At 43.6% G+C, this 17999-nt stretch overlaps 1 protein-coding gene across 4 annotated transcripts in view; it reads left to right on the top strand.

Moving 5' to 3' along the window:
- The window catches only part of TBL1XR1 (TBL1X receptor 1), a 175147-nt gene that overhangs the window by 105526 nt on the left and 51622 nt on the right, over positions 1 to 17999 (top strand). For 3 of the 4 annotated variants that reach the window (XM_045030648.1, XM_045030649.1, XM_045030650.1), the window contains one exon: positions 8426 to 8493. The exons of the other annotated variant lie outside the window; for it this stretch is intronic. The gene's annotated coding sequence lies outside the window, so the exon portion shown is untranslated. The remainder of the gene's footprint in view (positions 1 to 8425; positions 8494 to 17999) is intronic. 4 annotated transcript variants of the gene reach the window in all.

Raw genomic sequence — 17999 nt, 5'->3', positions numbered from 1 at the left:
TTTCAGTTTATTGTAATAAAAGTAGAGGTACAGTATCCCAAAAATATCACAGCCCAGCTTTTATCTAAAAGGAGATTGTGAATAGACTGAGTTCCTACCCAAGACCCTGAGTTAGTGTCCACAGCTCTCCCCCTTATGGGGCCATATTGGTGACCCAAAACTAATAACAACAGAAACCTTAGCCTAAGTTTCCTCCCTGAGCATTGCTGTTCCTTGGGCAGGGTCTCTTATATAGCATCATCTATGTATTTAGCGCTCTATAGTACAGAAAAATAAAGGCTACCACTTAGGGTTGCCAACTTTGTAATATTTAAAAACTGGACCTCCAGCAGGAGTGCCGGAACCTCCTCTTCCCCCCTGGCCCCTTCTGCCTGAAGCCCCACTGAAGCCCCACCTCCCTGTTCGCTCCTCTTTCCCCCTCCCTCCATCGCTCACTGCTTTTCTGCTCCCACCCCGTCCATGCAGTGGTCGGGAGAGACTTGCCTGCAGAGCTGGGGTTGGGAGCTGCAGCCACCTGATGCAAGTAGGAGGTGGCCCTGGCTGAGTAGGTGCTGGCATGGGTGATGACTCGGCACCTCCACGCCTCCCCCACCCTCAGGAACCAGATCTGTAACCAGCCACTAAATCTGACCAGACATCATCAGGCCCTCTTTTCAACCGGACCTTCTCACTTGGCCACACTACTGCCACTACCCCAAAGAATTTACAATCTAAGGGTACATCTTCACTAGTAACGTTAAAGCCACGGCAGCGCTTTAACATGGCTGTGTAATCGTGGCACCAGCGCTGGAAAAGGGCTCTCCCAGAACAGTAAAAAACCCACCCCCACAAGGGGAGTAGTGCTGGTGCACTGTCTACACTGCTACTTTACCCCCCTGAAACTTGCAGCGATTGGGTGTGTTTTTTCATATCCCTGAGCAAGAAAGCTGCAGCGCTGTAAATTGGCAGTGTAGACAAGGCCTAAAATACAGAAGCACCGAAAACTGAACAAACTGGAAAATTATGGGTTTTTGAGGAGGTGGGGGGTTGTTGTTTTTAATTCCTCCTTTACCAAGGACACAAGTCAGGCAGTAGGTAAGAATTGCTGATTATAGACAAGTATTTAAAAAGCTAAAAATGAACTTACTGAATTAAATTTTGAAGTAGTTAAACGGGTGTAAATCAGAAGCAACACCGCTGAAGTTGGCTGAGTTACTACCCTAGACTATCAGTGTAAATTACAGCAGCATGTGTCCAGTTGTTTAGGGTCTATTTGAAATACAACTTTGTTGCTTAGTCACTCTTTTAAAATCTTGTTGAAACCGTGTGCCTTTTACCTAGTCCGTGTTTCCCTCTCTCTGTGGCAAATCAGTTGACTGTGAACAGGTTTCCTGTTGTACTAACGGAGGCTAATTGATGGATGAATTTCCAGTTTTCTGTTTGTACAGTTTTTTTGTGTATGCTCTATGGGGAATTGTAAAGAGGAAAAGGATTCCTCTCAAACTGGCTTCTGTTCAGTTCATTGCTTTCCTTTCAGGCCTCCCTGTTCTGTCTTGTTTGACATAACCACAGCAAACAATATGAATTGGTAATACGAAGCATAATTTTACTATGAAAGTAAAATACTTGCAGTTGTAACTAAAAATTTGCAAGTTAGTATAGCTTCTATAAACATTTCAGTCTCTTGTTTGCTTGTTTCCCCTTGTTTGCTTAGACAAAAGGATCATTATCCCGTTAATGATCTTAGTTTACTAAGATTAAGCCTGGAGCTAAATTTTATATCTGAGATTTAAACAGTGTTTATAATAACTTTTTGATGCCAGCTTTGCAGTACTAGTAGGTGCTGATGCTATACAATTCACCTCTCCAGAAAGGTTTATAGGAAGCCATCAGAACACAGATATTAAACTCTAGCAGAAAATTTAAATTACATTGGTTATGAGGTCAGAACCTTTTCTTTCAGTCATGAGGCACTATGGATAAGCATTGCTAGAACGAAGGACTAGTGACACTTTAAAAGTCCACTGTTACCCATTATTAGCCCTGTGATTCTCTGCTTTCCAGTGGTAGCATTTTCGTCAAGCCCTGATAGGTCACAATAGTTTGGATTTTAACAGTGCCATTGGTCTCTCTGGCCTTAAAATCATGTAATTCAGATTGCTGCTACTGTTCCCTGTTTTTCCTTCTCTTACACTTCAATTCCAATATCATTTTAGAAGCCACTGCCTTGGACTTCTAGAAGTAGAAAACAAGGTCCCAATCCTGCATTTGGATCCATTTAGGAGGGCCTGATTGCATGATACGGACCCAAGTGTTGTATTGCCTCTGAAAGCTTGATACCCAGCTTTCAAATGGTATAAAGCATTAATCTCTAACTCTAGTGTCTCATTTAATATTAGCTGCTAATATCATGTCAGACTTGAAGTGGGTGTATGAATTACATGTCTATTAACATTTAATTTATAAATTACGGATATCTTTGCACTTTGAGCACACAAACAATTCAGTACATACAAATAATACAAAAATACATCAATGTGTGCTAGTGCCATCTCAATGAAATGCAACCTCATCTCTCTTTCTTGCTTAGTCCTTTCCACAGATTAAAAGATTCCATCCATATAGAGTGTTTCAGCTGTCAGGAATGCCAAAAGGGGAGTGATAGCTGTTAGCTTCTTAAAACTCCTGTTATGAAGTTTAGGAATGAACCATACTGGTGCAACCTGTTATCTGGTCATTGACGATTACAATGTATTAGCTAGATCTCTTGGGAAATTTCAGCATGTCTGATGATTGTTGACCGCTGTTTAAAAATGAGCTACATTTTGGTCATTCAGAACCAAAAACGGCACATTGAATTCTGGTTCAAATGCTGATATAAGACTTAGGTATTTTATAACTGAGTTATTTTAGCGGTCAAGGGTGGTTGGTTTTAGAGCGGAAATTTTGGAATACTAAATGCCCTCTGATGTATTTCCTTCCATGTGTTCAGCCCTGGATATGCAGTAACTTTGGGAAGTCTGTTATCTGTGACGTCTTTTTCTGTTTTATGGCTTTTAGTCCTGCTTAGCTCAGTCTTTAGAAAATAATTAGCATTCATACCCATCAGCCACTCATTTTGAGGTTTTGCCTTGAACTTTGGCCAAAATTATCATGAGTATTCCATTACGAATGGTTCTTTTACTACTAATCTGATCCTAGTCTCACTGAAAACAGCATTATTTTCTGAAACACAGAGATTCTTATAGGGACTTTTGTGGAGCTTCTAACCTCCACATGAACTCCGTAGGGTCTTTTGTATAATTCACAGGCTTTACCTTTGCTCTGTTTGTGAAGCATGGAAACTCCTTAAAGTTAGAGTGACCAGACGTCATGGTTTTAAAGGGACAGTCCCATATTTAAGCCCTCCCACAGGTGTCCTGACTTTCTTTAAAATATGGGCAAGTTGTCCCATATTTTGTCTGCCCCCATCAGTACTGATGGTTCCTGCTGATGGCCGGATCCCTGTTCGTCAGCTACCCGCCCACCAGCGGTGAGTGGGGGGGGGTCCAGTGGCCAATGATGGGGGGTGCGTGTGCAAGGCTGGTGGTGGGGCAAAGCTGCAGTGCATGGGGCCAGCCGCTCACCCTGTTGGTCCATCAGCGTAGCCCCCGCTGCGTACCATCCCCAGTCCCGTTTCTGGCTGGCACTGGCTGTGCGCTGTGAGCTGCGGTGGCTGGTGAGTGCAGGCTGGTGCCAGGCAGCAGTCGGTTATGTGTCTCTTCTGCTGTCCACCCATTGGCCCTTTACGTGCTCCCCCTCTCGCTATCCTCTCCCTGCTTTACCCCTTCACCCTCCCCCCCTCACCAGCCCCGTTGCTCCTCCATATCCCGCGCCCAGCACTGTGCGGAAACCTGCCCCTGGTTGGAGTGATCAGCTCACCATCAGCGTGGCCGGCAGTCTCCTTCCTTCCCCCACTGCCTCTGGCTGGGCTGGCACCCTGGGAAAGCCCGGGGCGCTGGCCAGGTGGAACCGAGCCCTGCACGTGCCAAAGCCCCGCACAGCACTGGCACAGGGAAGCCTCTCCGCTCCTCAGCTAAGCTCCGGAGTGGCGGGAGGGAAGCGATTTCCAGCCTGTTCCTGCCCCGAGCCTGTAGGTTCCACAGCAGCCCCTGAAGCAGGAGCTTAGCATCCTGTTCACCTGCGCACACACCCGCCCTGGGTCCTGCCCCCACCTTTCTGGCCAGGTTCGCTGAAGCCTCTGCAGTCAGGTTCCCTGGGCCCTGGTGCACAATGCATCCTTAGGGCGTAACCCCTTCTTGGGGACAGGAGGCAGCTGGGTGATATTGGTGGCTAGGAGCAGCCTGGAGGTGTTAGCTGCCTTTTGACACTGTGCGTGGAGGAAGGGAGAAGCTGCTTCCAGCTGCGGGGGGAGAGAGGGGGTAGGCTGGGTGGGTGGGGTAGGGAGGGGGAAGAGATGAGATCCACAAAGACACGGGCCAGGTCATTCCCCCCCCCCCCCTCGAAGCAGCTCCCATCACTTCCCTCCCTCATAGTGCCGAAAGGCTGCTGCTGACCGCATTCTGGTGTGAACCCTGGCAGAAATCTGGGGAGGGGGGGCCTTGCGACCCTGCGTGCCCCACCCCTAACATGTTGCCTTGGGAAGATGTGGTGCCAGGTACCAGGAGAGGCGGGTCCGTCTCAGGGGCCCAGCCAGGCATGGAGGGCGGAGAGCGCTGGCCAGAGAGGGTCGGGTCGGTCACCCCCTCATGTGAGAGAGGTGTATGGGAGTGTGTGTGTGTCCCCAGGGCCGGCTCTAGGCACCAGCGCTCCAGCTCCTTTTTTTGGGGAAAGTTTTTTTTTGCTTGGGGCGGCAAAATACTTGGTTGGAGCCGGCCCTGTGTGTGTCACCTCTCCCCATGTAAACCCTAAAGCTTTAAAGATAAGAAAGTAATCCCACTACACAGTATTTCTTTTTAACAGGGGCTCAGTCAACTAGATGTTAATTTGAATGTTTGTACTGCATAGTTCTGATTGTCATTGAACTCACTTGAATACAAGTACAGTAACTCCTCACTCAGTTTAATGTTGTTTTGTTGTTACGTTGCTGATCAATTAGGGAACATGCTCATTTAAAGTTATGTAATGCTCCCTTCTAAGGTCATTTGGCAGCCACCTGCTTTGTCTACTGCTTGCAGGAAGAGCAGCCTGTTGCAGCTAGCTGGTGGGGGCTTGGAACCAGGGTGGACCGGCAGCCCCCCCATCCATAGGCGGCAGGTTTGTATAATTTTTGGTGGGGCCCAAAATGGTGGTGCCCCCCCCACTCCCGCCCTGTAAGCCGATATAAAATGAAGCTACAGCGCGTCAGTGCCACAAGATTACAAGGTTGGAGAAGGGGTAGGGGGTTCCAGGGGCCAGTCAAGGGACAAGGAGCAGGGGGGTTGGATGGGGCAGAGGTTCGGAGGGGCAGTCAGGGGACAGGCAGCAATTGGATAGGCATGGGAGTCCAGGGGGTTGATCAGGGGACAGGTAGGGGGTGGGGTCCTGGGGGGAAGTTGGGTGGGGTCTCAGGAGGGAGCAGTTGGGGACAAGGAGAAGGGAGGCTTAGATAGGGGCTGGGGTCCCAAGGGGCAGTTAGGGGCAGTTGTCTCGGGAGTGGGTAACGGGGGACAAGGACCAGTGGTGCTTAGATAGGGGGTGGGAGTCCTGGGGGGCAGTTCGGGCAGGGGTCTGGGGAGGGGGCAATCAGCGGCCAGGGACTGAGATTCAAAGGGCTCTGGGCTGCTGGCAGCCGCGGGGAGCCCCGAGCCCTTTAAATCCCAGCCGCCGCGGCTGAGATTTAAAGGGCTCTGGGCTCCCCGCGGTTGCAGGGAGTCCGGAGCCCTCTGATTCCCAGCCGCGGCTGAGATTTAAAGGGCTCTGGGCTCCCCGCCGCAGCGGGCAGCCCAGAGCCCTCTGATTCCCGGCCGCGGCTGGGATTTAAAGGACTCTGGGCTCCCCGCGGTTGCAGGCAGCCCAGAGCCCTCTGATTCCCAGCCGCGGCTGAGATTTAAAGGGCTCTGGGCTCCCTGCGGTTGCAGGCAGCCCGGAGCCCTCTGATTCCCGGCTGCGGCTGGGATTTAAAAGGCTCTGGGCTCCCCGCTGCTGCCGGCAGCCCAGAGCCCTCTGATTCCCGGCCGCGGCTGGGATTTAAAAGGCTCTGGGCTCCCTGCAGCAGCGGGCAGCCCAGAGCCCTCTGATTCCCGGCCGCGGCTGAGATTTAAAGGGCTCTGGGCTCTCCGCCGCAGTGGGCAGCGCAGAGCCCTCTGACTCCCAGCCACGGCTGGGATTTAAAAGGCTCTGGGCTCCCTGCGGTTGCAGGCAGCCCAGAGCCCTCTGATTCCCGGCCGCGGCTGGGATTTAAAGGGCTCTGGGCTCCCTGCCACAGCGGGCAGCCCAGAGCCCTCTGATTCCCGGCCGCGGCTGGGATTTAAAGGGCTCTGGGCTCCCTGCGGTTGCAGGCAGCCCAGAGCCCTCTGATTCCCGGCCGCGACTGGGATTTAAAGGGCTCTGGGCTCCCTGCGGTTGCAGGCAGCCCAGAGCCCTCTGATTCCCGGCCGCGACTGGGATTTAAAGGGCTCTGGGCTCCCCGCGGTTGCAGGCAGCCCGGAGCCCTCTGATTCCCGGCCGCGGCTGGGATTTAAAAGGCTCTGGGCTCCCCGCAGCAGCGGGCAGCCCAGAGCCCTCTGATTCCCGGCCGCGGCTGGGATTTAAAGGGGCAAAACCTAGCTCCAAATATTGGTGGAGCAGAGCCCCTGATTTTGAATATTCCTGGGGCTTTAGCTCCATGAGCCCATATAAGTTGGCGCCCATGCCCCCATCAGCTCCCCACTCCCCTAAGTTCCCTGTGCAGCAGCTGCCCAGCAGGCTAGCAATTGCAGCAGTCCCTCCCCCCATGGCCATGTGCTGCTCCTGCTCTCTGCCTTGGAGCTGCTCCCCGAGACTCCTGCTTGCTGTGCTGGGGGAGGAGGAAGGGGGGGCTAATGTCAGGGTGTCCCCCTACTCCTGCACCCCGCTTCCCCCATCTTCATAGAGCAGGGGGGACACACGATTGGGCTCAGGACAGAGGGAGCTTGCTGGCAGCAGCAGCTGAGGTCTCAGCAAGCTGATCTAATTAACAAGGCAGTTTACTTAAAGGGGAAATGCGCATCTCTCTCTCTCTCTCTCACACACTATGTGTGTCTCTGTCTGCAATGCACTCTCCCTTCCCTCCATTCCTGCTGCCTTGTAGACTGTGAGAGTTAACCCTTGAGGGCTCAGCCAATTGCTAGTTCATCATTTAGCAGCAAGGCATTCCCTGGAAAATATCCCATCCTCTGACTCCTCCGCCTGAACCAAACTTTACAATCATCATCACCGTGTACCAGTATTAACTTGTTTGTTTAAAACATATACTGTGAGTGTGTGTGTGTGTGTGTGTACACACACACACACACACACACACACACACACACACACACACACACACACACACACACACACACACACACACACGTCTTTTGTCTGGTGAAAAAAAATTCCCTGGAACCTAACCACCCCTATTTACATTAATTCTTATGGGGAAACTGGAGTCACTTAACATTGTTTCTCTTAAAGTCGCATTTTTCAGGAACATAACTACAAAGTTAAGTGAGGAGTTACAGTAATTTTACCAGGTGTCCTGTATTCAGCATAGGGAAATATGGTCACCCTACTTAAAGTCCATTTCCAAAGTGGCCAGGTTGAAAAATGTTGGAACAGTTCAAGTAACACATAGCCATGATTTGCAACACCTATAATGTTAATTTATATGGTGCAGTATAAATGGTTCTATGACAGAGGAACCAATTTTTTTCTTGACAGCTTTATATTTTAACCCCTGCACTCCCATACCTGTGGAAATTCCTGTATAAAAATATTGTTAAACTGGAGATGTAGCTGAAGAGATGAAACGATCAGAAACATTAAGTAATAAAAACCGTAAGAAAACATCCATAGTTGGCATAATGTTTTGTCATCTTGGAGATTATTTTGCCATTGTAGTCCACACTAAGTTGTTGTCTCATTACTTAGATGTTGGTAATGATTAAGTTGGATTATTGTAAAATTCTCGGTAGTCATCCTGAGCAATCAGCCTGAATGGAATTTTTTGGCACTTCTAACTTTCTAATCTGAAACAAATGCTTCTGTTTTTATCATAAAAGCAGGAGACAAGAATAGAGTTGAAACTTGACTTGGAATTTCCTTTTTTTTAAAATGAACATATATTCCTAAAGCAATTAAGATACGGCTATTTGTGTAATATTTTGGTTTGCCCCTTAGGAAACTATGAACGTTGCTTTAATAGATTCAGCAAAAAAGACTAGTAGAAAAATATCTTTTATACTATTTCCATCATTCTTTCAAATATATATTGACAGAAAGTATCATAATCTGGTTTGTGTTACAGGTGGTGTAATACCAAGGGCTGCACTGCTGCCACATCACAATTTTGTGAGGTTTCAGAGAGTAGTTCTGGTAAGGACACTCAATGATTTATATATATATTTTTAAATAGAGGTGGACTATTATTTTGATATAAATTGGTATCTGACTTTATATGCATTCACCTTATTGGTTAGGGATTAATTTTTGCAGTCTGCTGAGTTTTGACATTATGTATTATTTTATTTGATAGTTTTTAACAGTTCCTTTGGAGCTGTTATGTTCTAATGTATAAATCCATATTAGTCTCCTTGAGAGCTGTTATATTATACACATCAATTCATAGTATGGAAATGTTATTAAATAGACCTTTGACAAAACAACTTGCAGCAGCTTTATTGTTTCCCTGAAGTATGGAGCCATTATTATCTTAATATGGTTCAACTTTGTACTTTTTTTTTTAATGTTTCATACACAGGATATTGCACATGGGCTGAAGGATGTGTATTTGAATTTTTTTTAAAAATAAAAGCATATTTACTCAGACAAATTGTACCATTACTAGTCCTCTTTTCCCTGATTCTAATGTACTACAATAATGTTTTTGTTTTGATTTTTTTAAACATATATGTATATAAATGAATTCCCCCTCAGGTCTCTTGACCTCTTGAGTTTTTCTTTAACCTGCTTCTCTTATCTTTAGTCTATTGTCTGTTTCATGGCCAGAACCATAATAGAGATGAGATTATTTCACTTTTTTAACAAAGGGAAGATTATTTTCTGAACTGTATACCAACAGCAATGTTCATGTACTGTGTGAGAGCACAATTGTGCCTCTTCTTGGAGCAGTAGGTAACTGATACTGTACTTGTATCTGTGGAATTTTTAATATATGCTGTAACTTAACAAATGTCTTGTGGGTGTAGCAGACTTCTTTTCCTCACCATTCATTACAGTTTAGAGTGACCGTTCATTGTGAAGAATCATACATCTATAGAGGACACTCAAAGACAGGTTGGTTGTTTCAACAAGCCACCTCAAGTGTACAGAGGAACAGAGCAGAGAGAAGGATCTCCCTTTCTTCAAGTGTTGATCCCAGAAGTGTCTGGTTACTCAGTCCAGCAAAACACTTGAGCAATTGAAGTCAATGGGGCTACTACCGTGCTTTCATTGAGAATTCCAAATGGGATCACCTATTCTTTGTGGCTTTAAAAAAAAAAAAAAAAAGAGTGGGGGGGAGAGTAGGAAGATCTCCAGGTGTGGGAGTAGGATTTGTTGGCACTGGGCGGTGCTGAGGCCCACAGCTAAGAATGAGGAAAGGGACATCCATTTGTAGATTTCGGCTGGTAAGAATAAAGAGGGAAGCAATTTTTCTTGTTATCACTGCATTGTGCATACAAGTATGCCTTTAAAAATTGAACATGCCTGTATGCATGTCTGTTTTTCAACATGCAGTTATGTTTACTAGAGTATGGAATATATACACAGATGCACAAGCATAGATAATAATACACACTTCCGCACTCTGATTTCTGTGTTTCAGAGAGGTAGAAAGACATGCTCTTCAGACTTATGTAAAAGAAAAGTGGAATAATTAATGTTTGAGTAACATTAATCAGCTATTCTTTTTCTTTATCATCCTGCACCCTCAGGTGCATAGGGCCTCCGCCAGCTTCCGCTGTTTATTTCGGTCTTGGTCTGTTCAGGCTTCTGTCATGTTGATGGATTTAGCTTCTTTCTTTATTGTTCTGCATAATGTTTCTCTAGGTCGCCCTCTTTTTCTCTTTCCAGAGAAACATACTATTACTTGCTATGGAAGTTGTGTTAGTAACATCCTTAAAGCATATCCTAAATTGCCATATCTTACCATATTTGATGTTTACTTAGGATTTCTGATGTTGAAAGAAGCACTTTGGAATGGACTCTGAAGATCTACTGCAGGCATTTACTTTGAAATGAATTGGTCTTCTCAATTTCTGTTGTAAACTGCAGTAACTGTTCCATTAAGGAGGACAGGATGCTGGTGTTAATAATTCATATTTTATGACCATACCAATCAAGCTACTTTTCCAAATATTTTCAAGTTTATGAAAGCTGTTTTCTGTTTCTGATATTTGTTGTTTGACATCTAGCATGGTGTCACCGTCCTTGCACATCTCACTCCCTATATAGGTAAAATGACTGACTTATTTAGTGTTTCTTCCTCCACTCTAAGGATTACTTTTTTGAACATTGATTGCCATATATTTTTTCTTCCTCTTGTTGATAAAACATACCAGCTTGTTTTGCTGTATCTGCCAAAAGCTTTTCTTCCATTAAGTGATATGTTGAATAAGGAGGACAGTGTCATCACCAAAAACAAGGTAATTCAGTTGTGCTTTGTCATTTGTCCATAAAATTCCTTGGTTGCCTTCTGCAGTTACTTTTCTCATGACAGTCAATGACCAGTGCAAACAATAGTGGGGACATAATACACCCTTGCCTTGCTCCAGGTGTCACTTCAAACCATTGACTGATGTTATCACCATCTCCGACTACACATTCAGCATTATATAGGTCTTTGGTGATTCTGATTATTTTTGCTGGTTTTTCATAGAATGCTATAATTTTCTAAAGACTGTCTCTGTGTACTCTGTCAAAAGCCTTCTGGAAATCTATAAAATTTATCACAAGAGGTGCTTGCCACAGCTCACTTAATTATGTAATACTTCTGAGAACAACAGCATGGTCTGTATTTGATCTCAAGGTCTAAAACCTGGATGTTCCTTCTAAACTGAAGATCTGGTTGTTTCTTGATATCTTCCAGGATGATGTTGCCCATCATTTTTCTAGGTGCTAAGAGTAACGTGATTCCCCTTCAGTTATTGCAATTGGTAAAATCACCCTTCTTTGGCAATTTCATTAAAAAGCCACTCCTCCAGCTCTCTTGGGTTCTTTTCTTCATTACATATTCTACCCAAAAACACAAGGGAAGTCTGGAGGACTCTTGTATCTCTCTTTTAAAGTATCTATTCAGTAATGTTATCTTCTCCCAACTGCTTTCCCATTTTTGCATTTACTGATGGCTTTTCTAACTTTTTTCCCATTATTATATCTCCTGAATCAAATATCAAGCTCTAATGGTAGGTCTTCATCATGTATTTCTAGTAGTTTGCTTGGGCTTGATCTATTTAAAACAGCCTGAAATTGTTCTGCCCATCTTTTCCTGTGTTCTTCTTCTATACTAAGAGTCTTTTCATTTGCATCTTTAATAGGGCCTCCAGCACTGCTAAAGTTTCCTGTTAGCTGTTTAATTATCTTATACAAGGTTGTAAGGTCATGTCTTGAGCAAGCATCTTCAGCCTCTTGATGTTTTTTTAATCAATATATGCCCTTTTAGCTCTTCTAGTGTTCCTTTTTACCTCCCTATTCGAACTTCTGTATGCTTCTTACCACATGCATTCTCTTAGCCTGCATGAGTTTTTTGCTTTACACTTCTCTTTTTCACTGCTGCCCACGTAACATTGCTAATCCATTCTTCCATTTTAGATTTCATTGTTGGAATCATCTTAGCTCTTTTTAGATAGCAGTCTTTGATGTTTTCCCACAGAGTATCAGTGTCTTAGTTTTCTTCAGTTAACTCTATTAGAACACTGAACCTGTTCTTCTGTTCAAGCTGAAAAGCACTTTTTGTGTTTGGGTCTTTTAATGGGGCACTGTTGATGTGAGGTCTTTTTAACCTTCTTCATTCTATTTAACTTGATATTCAACTTAGTGATAAAAAGACTGTGGTCACAGCCCACATCTGCTCCCCTGTACCCACATACATCTGCTAATGAGCTGCGAAACATTACTGAAATGCAGAAGTTTTCTTTCTGGTTCTTTGTAGTACCGTCTGGGGAATTCCATATCACCTTATGGATTTCATTATGAGGAAATACTGTTCTACCTATCATAGTGTTGTTTACACTGCAAATTTCTACTAACCATACACCATTTTGGTTCATGTCCAAATCCCTGCAGCACTTGCCAATAACTTTATCTAACCCATCTTTGTTACTGCCAACATTTGCGCTAAAATTGTCTATAGTCACTAGGATATCATGTTTTGGGACCTGGATTAACACATCCTATAACAAATCCTAAAAAGAATGTTACTCATCTGGCTTTTTGTTCCCTGGTGCATAGCATTGCTAGGTTGACCAGATGTCCCGATTTTTATAGGGACAGTCCTGATTTTTGGTAATAGGAGTCTTTATAAGAAAAAGACCCCAAAATCGGGACTATCTCTATAAAATTGGGACATCTGGTCATCCTAGTATTGTATGACTGTTAGTTTGAAGACTCTAGTCTGAAAGTGAGCTCTAATAATTCTTTCATTGACTGATTCCCACTTAGTCAGTGCCTGCTCTGCTTCATTCACCATTAGGATTGCTGTGCTAGCATCATGTCTACTACCGATGTTCACGGCGTAGATGATGTCTTATTTGTTTCTCTAAAGTGTTGTTTGTTTGAACCTGTCCATCTGCATTTGCTGATTCCAAGGGCATGAAGATGGTGTCTATCCATTTCTTTAATTACTTGAGTAGTTTTAGTAGCTTCATACACTGTTCTCAGATTCCAAAATCTGATTTTCATTACTGACCTGGTCTTGAACAACAGGACTTTTTTAGGACATAGATTTCCTTATGGGTTTGAGCAATGTCCATCATATTCTTCAATTGAAGTTGATCTCATGTTTGAGTCTGCTGCGTACCATTATGGCTCCGGTAGTAAGTTTTCTGTGGTACATATGTTTTTACGTAGTGCTATTACCAGCCCTAAGTACAACCTAAGGTCCACGGCTCCTTATTCATTATTCAGAGCTGTCCACATGTGGACACTCCCCATCCACCACCTGGGGGATGTGTTTGGTAACTTTGGGTGCCCCCAGATTAATCAGCTATAACATAAGGAAATTCTGAAAGGCATTCACATTGTAAGTATATAAACTAATTGCAGGTAAAGATGTCAGGAAGTCATTGGGATCAAGGAAATATGGTTTTGAGAATCTGTAAAAATGATTTAAATGCTGTGAGCAGTATTTATTAGGGTATAATGAAATCTAGAAAAGTTAGTGGGCTTTCCCACCCCCATTAACTTATTATTTTACTGACTCATGTTTTTAAAAGTGTTCATGGTTTTTAGAATCGTAGAAATGTAAGAGCTGCTGTTTTCACTTGTGAAACTGTGATTCAAATGTTTGAGGGGAGTTCACCTTACACTGTTGTAAGCATTGGCTATATTTGAAAAGCTATCTCATGTAATATGGCAGCATTTGGTAAGGAGAAGCCCTAAGACTAAACTAGCAGAGGTAGTTACTGTAATTACCTCATCCCCCAAAAGAAACAGAAGAGGTCATTTGTGGGGCAATTAGGAGACATCTTCACTGCAGCTGCCTGTATAATAACTAGCCTGTGGATACAAGATGCAGCATATTTCCGTCACTACTGCTGTTTAGCTTTTACGAACTGCAAATATTTTCTCTTCACAGTAAATTTTCAAAAGGGGGAACAGTGCTAATATTTCTAATTGCACCTTAGCAATGTGAATACTTTTCTGTGAACATGTAATTATTTTACAGTTAGCTTGGAGAAAATGTTTAATTCAAAATATGTTTTCTTTGTAAATGGCTCACAGACCATCTTAATATGTCTTTTATATACATAAAAATACATTTCAATTTTATATATCATGTTAAATGTTTCTGGTTTCAGGTTTTGAATAATGATTTTCTTCAGTTGGGATGAACTGAGAAATTTCTCAGGAATAAAAGCAGACATATGACATTGTCCTAAGCAATAAGGGGGAGGAAGCATTGCACTGGTTTTCAACTTCTCCTCTTGTGTGGCTCCTTTATGCTTTTCAAACCACTGTTATGAATAGCTTCTTTTTCAGACCCTACCGGTTTTCCTGCATGGGCAATTAGTGCAGAGCTTAAATGTAGAAATGATCTTTTGTGTGCATGTGTGAGAGATGCACTGAAGACTTCATGATGGTGTGATATAAAGGCTTTGAAGGAATTGAATATGCTGTATTCCTCACAAGTACACTATTATCAATTCTATGTATCTCGCATATTTAACAGAAAAGCAAAAATGTATCTAAAAATTATGATGGCTTTGAATATTTTATTGAGACTAATTGTTGTACCTGATCACATGTACAAGCAGGCTGCCTTGGTAGTAAAAGGCTATCTTTACAGTGATTTAAAAGGAAAGAAAAATAATACATTCTTAAATCCTCTAAAATTAACCTTTTAAATAGATTTTTACATGTAAAAGTCTCATAATTTAAAAGTCCAGTATCTAGGAACCATCTGGGGCTAGAACCAAGTGTTGGAAACCAAAGAATCTCCCCTTTCCAGTGGTATAAACCTCCTATTTCTAGATTTGCAAAGTTGCAAGATCTGACTTAGACAGTCCTAATCCAGTGGCAATGTCCTGCCTTAAGAATATTTGGTTTCAGTTAGGGAATATAGGTCTCGACGGGCAAAGGAGTAAGCATATTTGTGGCAGGTAAATTTTTAAAAGAAAATGGTTGCTGCTTGGAAGTTTAAAGTGTTAGAATAACTCCCAGCAGAAACTGATTTCTGTACAGGGCATAGGAGATGTGGTCAGAGATGATGGAATTTACCATGTCGCTCTACAACATATCAGCTGCACATCACCTTCGCATGTGTTCATATACACGGTAATAAAATATTATGTATATGTGTTACAGTGGAGCCCAGTTAGGAATTGATTCAGTAAACCACTTAAGCACATGCTTAACTTTTAAGGAGAATAAAGTGAGGGTATGTCTACACTACCCACCGGATCATCGGGCAGCAATTGACCCAGCGGGGATCGAGAGGCACAGGCAGAGTCGACGGGGAAGTGGCAGCAGTCGACTCACCGCGGTGAAGACACCACAGTAAGTCGATCTAAGGATGTAACTAAGGCTATGGCTACACTTGCACTTCAAAGCGCTAAGTGTAGTCAAAGCGCCAGCGCTGGGAGAGAGCTCTCCCAGCGCTGGGGCTTTGACCACACTGGCGCTTTGCAGCGCCGCAATTTGCAGCGCTGGAGAGAGTGTGTTTTCACACCCTGCTGCAGCGCTGCAAATTTGCAAGTGTAGCCATGGCCTTAGATTGATTTCCTTCTTCCCTTCCCCCCCCACCCCACACACACACAGTGTAGACCAGACCTAAGACTCAAAAGAGTAGGTGCCTGCTGGAGGCACAGATATGTGTCTTGTCAAAAACATACCAACACCTTTGAAGGGAATCATCAGTACATATTCATATGCAAAGCACAATAGAGATAAGGATCGTCAAGTGCATTCCTTATCGGCACAATCACTGACAATTGAGGAGATCAGTAGTTTTACTAATACCCATATTAACCTCATTTTGCATGATTTACCCAAACTCCAATACCCAGCTGCATTTACAGAATACTCAGCGCCACGCCAAAAAAATCCCTTTTTAATTTCAATATATAATCAACCAAAAAGCATGCAGCCAGTTCCTCCCAATCACACTGAGTTCCAACCTCGGTTGGATTAAGAATTGTTTCCTACAAAGGTACACAGTGGCAAAACCTAAATAATATGGTGTTTGACCACATACTTTGTACATAATAAAGTTATGGTAGCATGCTTGAATGTGATTGGGGGGAACTGGAGGTTGGATGTGTGCACTGTAGTTGGGTTTGTATTGGAAATGAAAGGGAGCTTATTGTGCCATGGAGGAATCTACGTGTGGTACAAGTTGTAGATAGAATTACTTTGGGGTAGGCTTTAAAAAAAACAACCTCTCTCTAGTTGCAGGGCTTCCAGGTGGCAGGCATTTCCTGGGATACGTTCATTTGGCAGCCCTGTCAGAGCTGCCTGCATCCCTGCTGAAATCTCGTGTATCCAGCACAACGCCTTGTACTGTTCAGCCTCCCGAACACTCAGTGGCAGCTGTGGTGCCTGCTCATTGCCTCTCCTCCCCTGGGACTATTCTCCCTGCAAACTCTTGCCAGGGAGGAGAGAATATTATGGGGAGACAGTGTTTGCCCCAGGAATCAAACCCCTTCTTCAGTTGTCCCTCATGTGCCCTAGGTACTACTGACAACAACCCGCTACACTTGGAACTGCCAACACCAACAGTAACCCCCTCCTCCCTTCTCCAGGCACTGCCCATCCAACTAACCCAGAAATTCCCAGCCCCTGCTGCTCCAGAAACTACCACTACCAGCTCTTTTGTCCTAGGTACCCTCATATGCACCCGCCCTGGGAATTCCCAACAGCAGCAGATGTCCCCCTAATTCAAGAACCACAGGCCTCAGGTACACATCCAGCTGCCCTGGGAGCTATGACGTGTGTGAAATATGTTTGTTTTTTGTTTTATTCAAAGAATTGCTAATAGTTTGCACTGATAGGAAGGATTGTAGACTGGAATCCTGCATATAGTGCAATAAGAGAAGGCAATGTGAATGCTTTATCAGTTCTTGCCTCCTTTTTTCAAAGAGATGTAAATTATGAAGTAGGACAGTAATGAAATTGATCCTTCTGTACAAAGGTGTAAAACCAGACTAGCTGTGAGTGCCATTTTGCCTATGACTCCAGTAGGTCATATCCACATGTAACTGTTCCCAGGCCTGGGTGGAAGAGTTAAGATCACCAGTGACAAACTGCTACTATGAAATTTGCTCTACATTTAATGCAGGGGGGAAAGCTGGTTGGAATCTCACAGTGCCAGAAATGTACTACTTGTCATATACTTTTTATTTCTCAGAATAGCCGTTATTGGTTTTGAAAGAAGCTTGAAGTTGGCCTTAAAAGACTTTTTGTTATTTTTGTTTTGCAATCTGTGGTTGAACAGATGTTAAGTAAACAAGAGTGTATTTGAAAAAGGGTATGTTAAATCTTGTACCTTTACCCAGTAATGGGGTATATGTGCAACTCTGGTGTCATCCTCACTGTTGTCAGGTATAATATGAATTGACTGAATTCATGGATTTCCAGTGTTACAGCATCCTTTAGGTTCCTGGGCCTTAGTGTTTTAAATTGCATTTATACATTTGATAGCTTGTATCATTTATTTTTTAAGTAATAAAAAGGTGGTTGAACAAAACATGGTGGGGAAAGTTTTCAAGAGTGCCTAAATGATTTAGGAGTCTAAGTCCTATTTTCAACGATGAGGCAGTTTGGGGAAAGATTTTTCAAAGGTATTTAGGTATCTAAAGATAGATGCTGAGTAGGACTTTCAAAAGCACCCAAGGAGGTTAGTTGCCTAACTCCCAAATCAATGGTAATTAGGTAGGTCCTTTTGAAAATCCCACTAGGTACATATCTGCGTCTTTAGGTGCCTAAATACCTTTGAAAATCTGGCCCCTTGAAGTCTAAGACTAATTCTGATTGAAAGTCAATGGGACTTAGGCTTCTAAGTCATGTGGGTGTTTTTGAACATTTTACTTGACATTTTATTTAAAATGTTGTTCTCGTTAAATCTTGAAGTCCAGAAGCACGTTTGTTGTTGTTTAATTTTTGTAACCCTCCCTTCTCTAATTCAATTTCACAGTATGAGCAGTTATTTTGTTTTAAGTATCACA

Source organism: Mauremys mutica, chromosome 9 (assembly GCF_020497125.1).
Source record: "Mauremys mutica isolate MM-2020 ecotype Southern chromosome 9, ASM2049712v1, whole genome shotgun sequence".
NCBI classification, from domain to species: domain Eukaryota; kingdom Metazoa; phylum Chordata; order Testudines; family Geoemydidae; genus Mauremys; species Mauremys mutica.
This window is presented reverse-complemented; position numbering and strand designations above follow the sequence as displayed.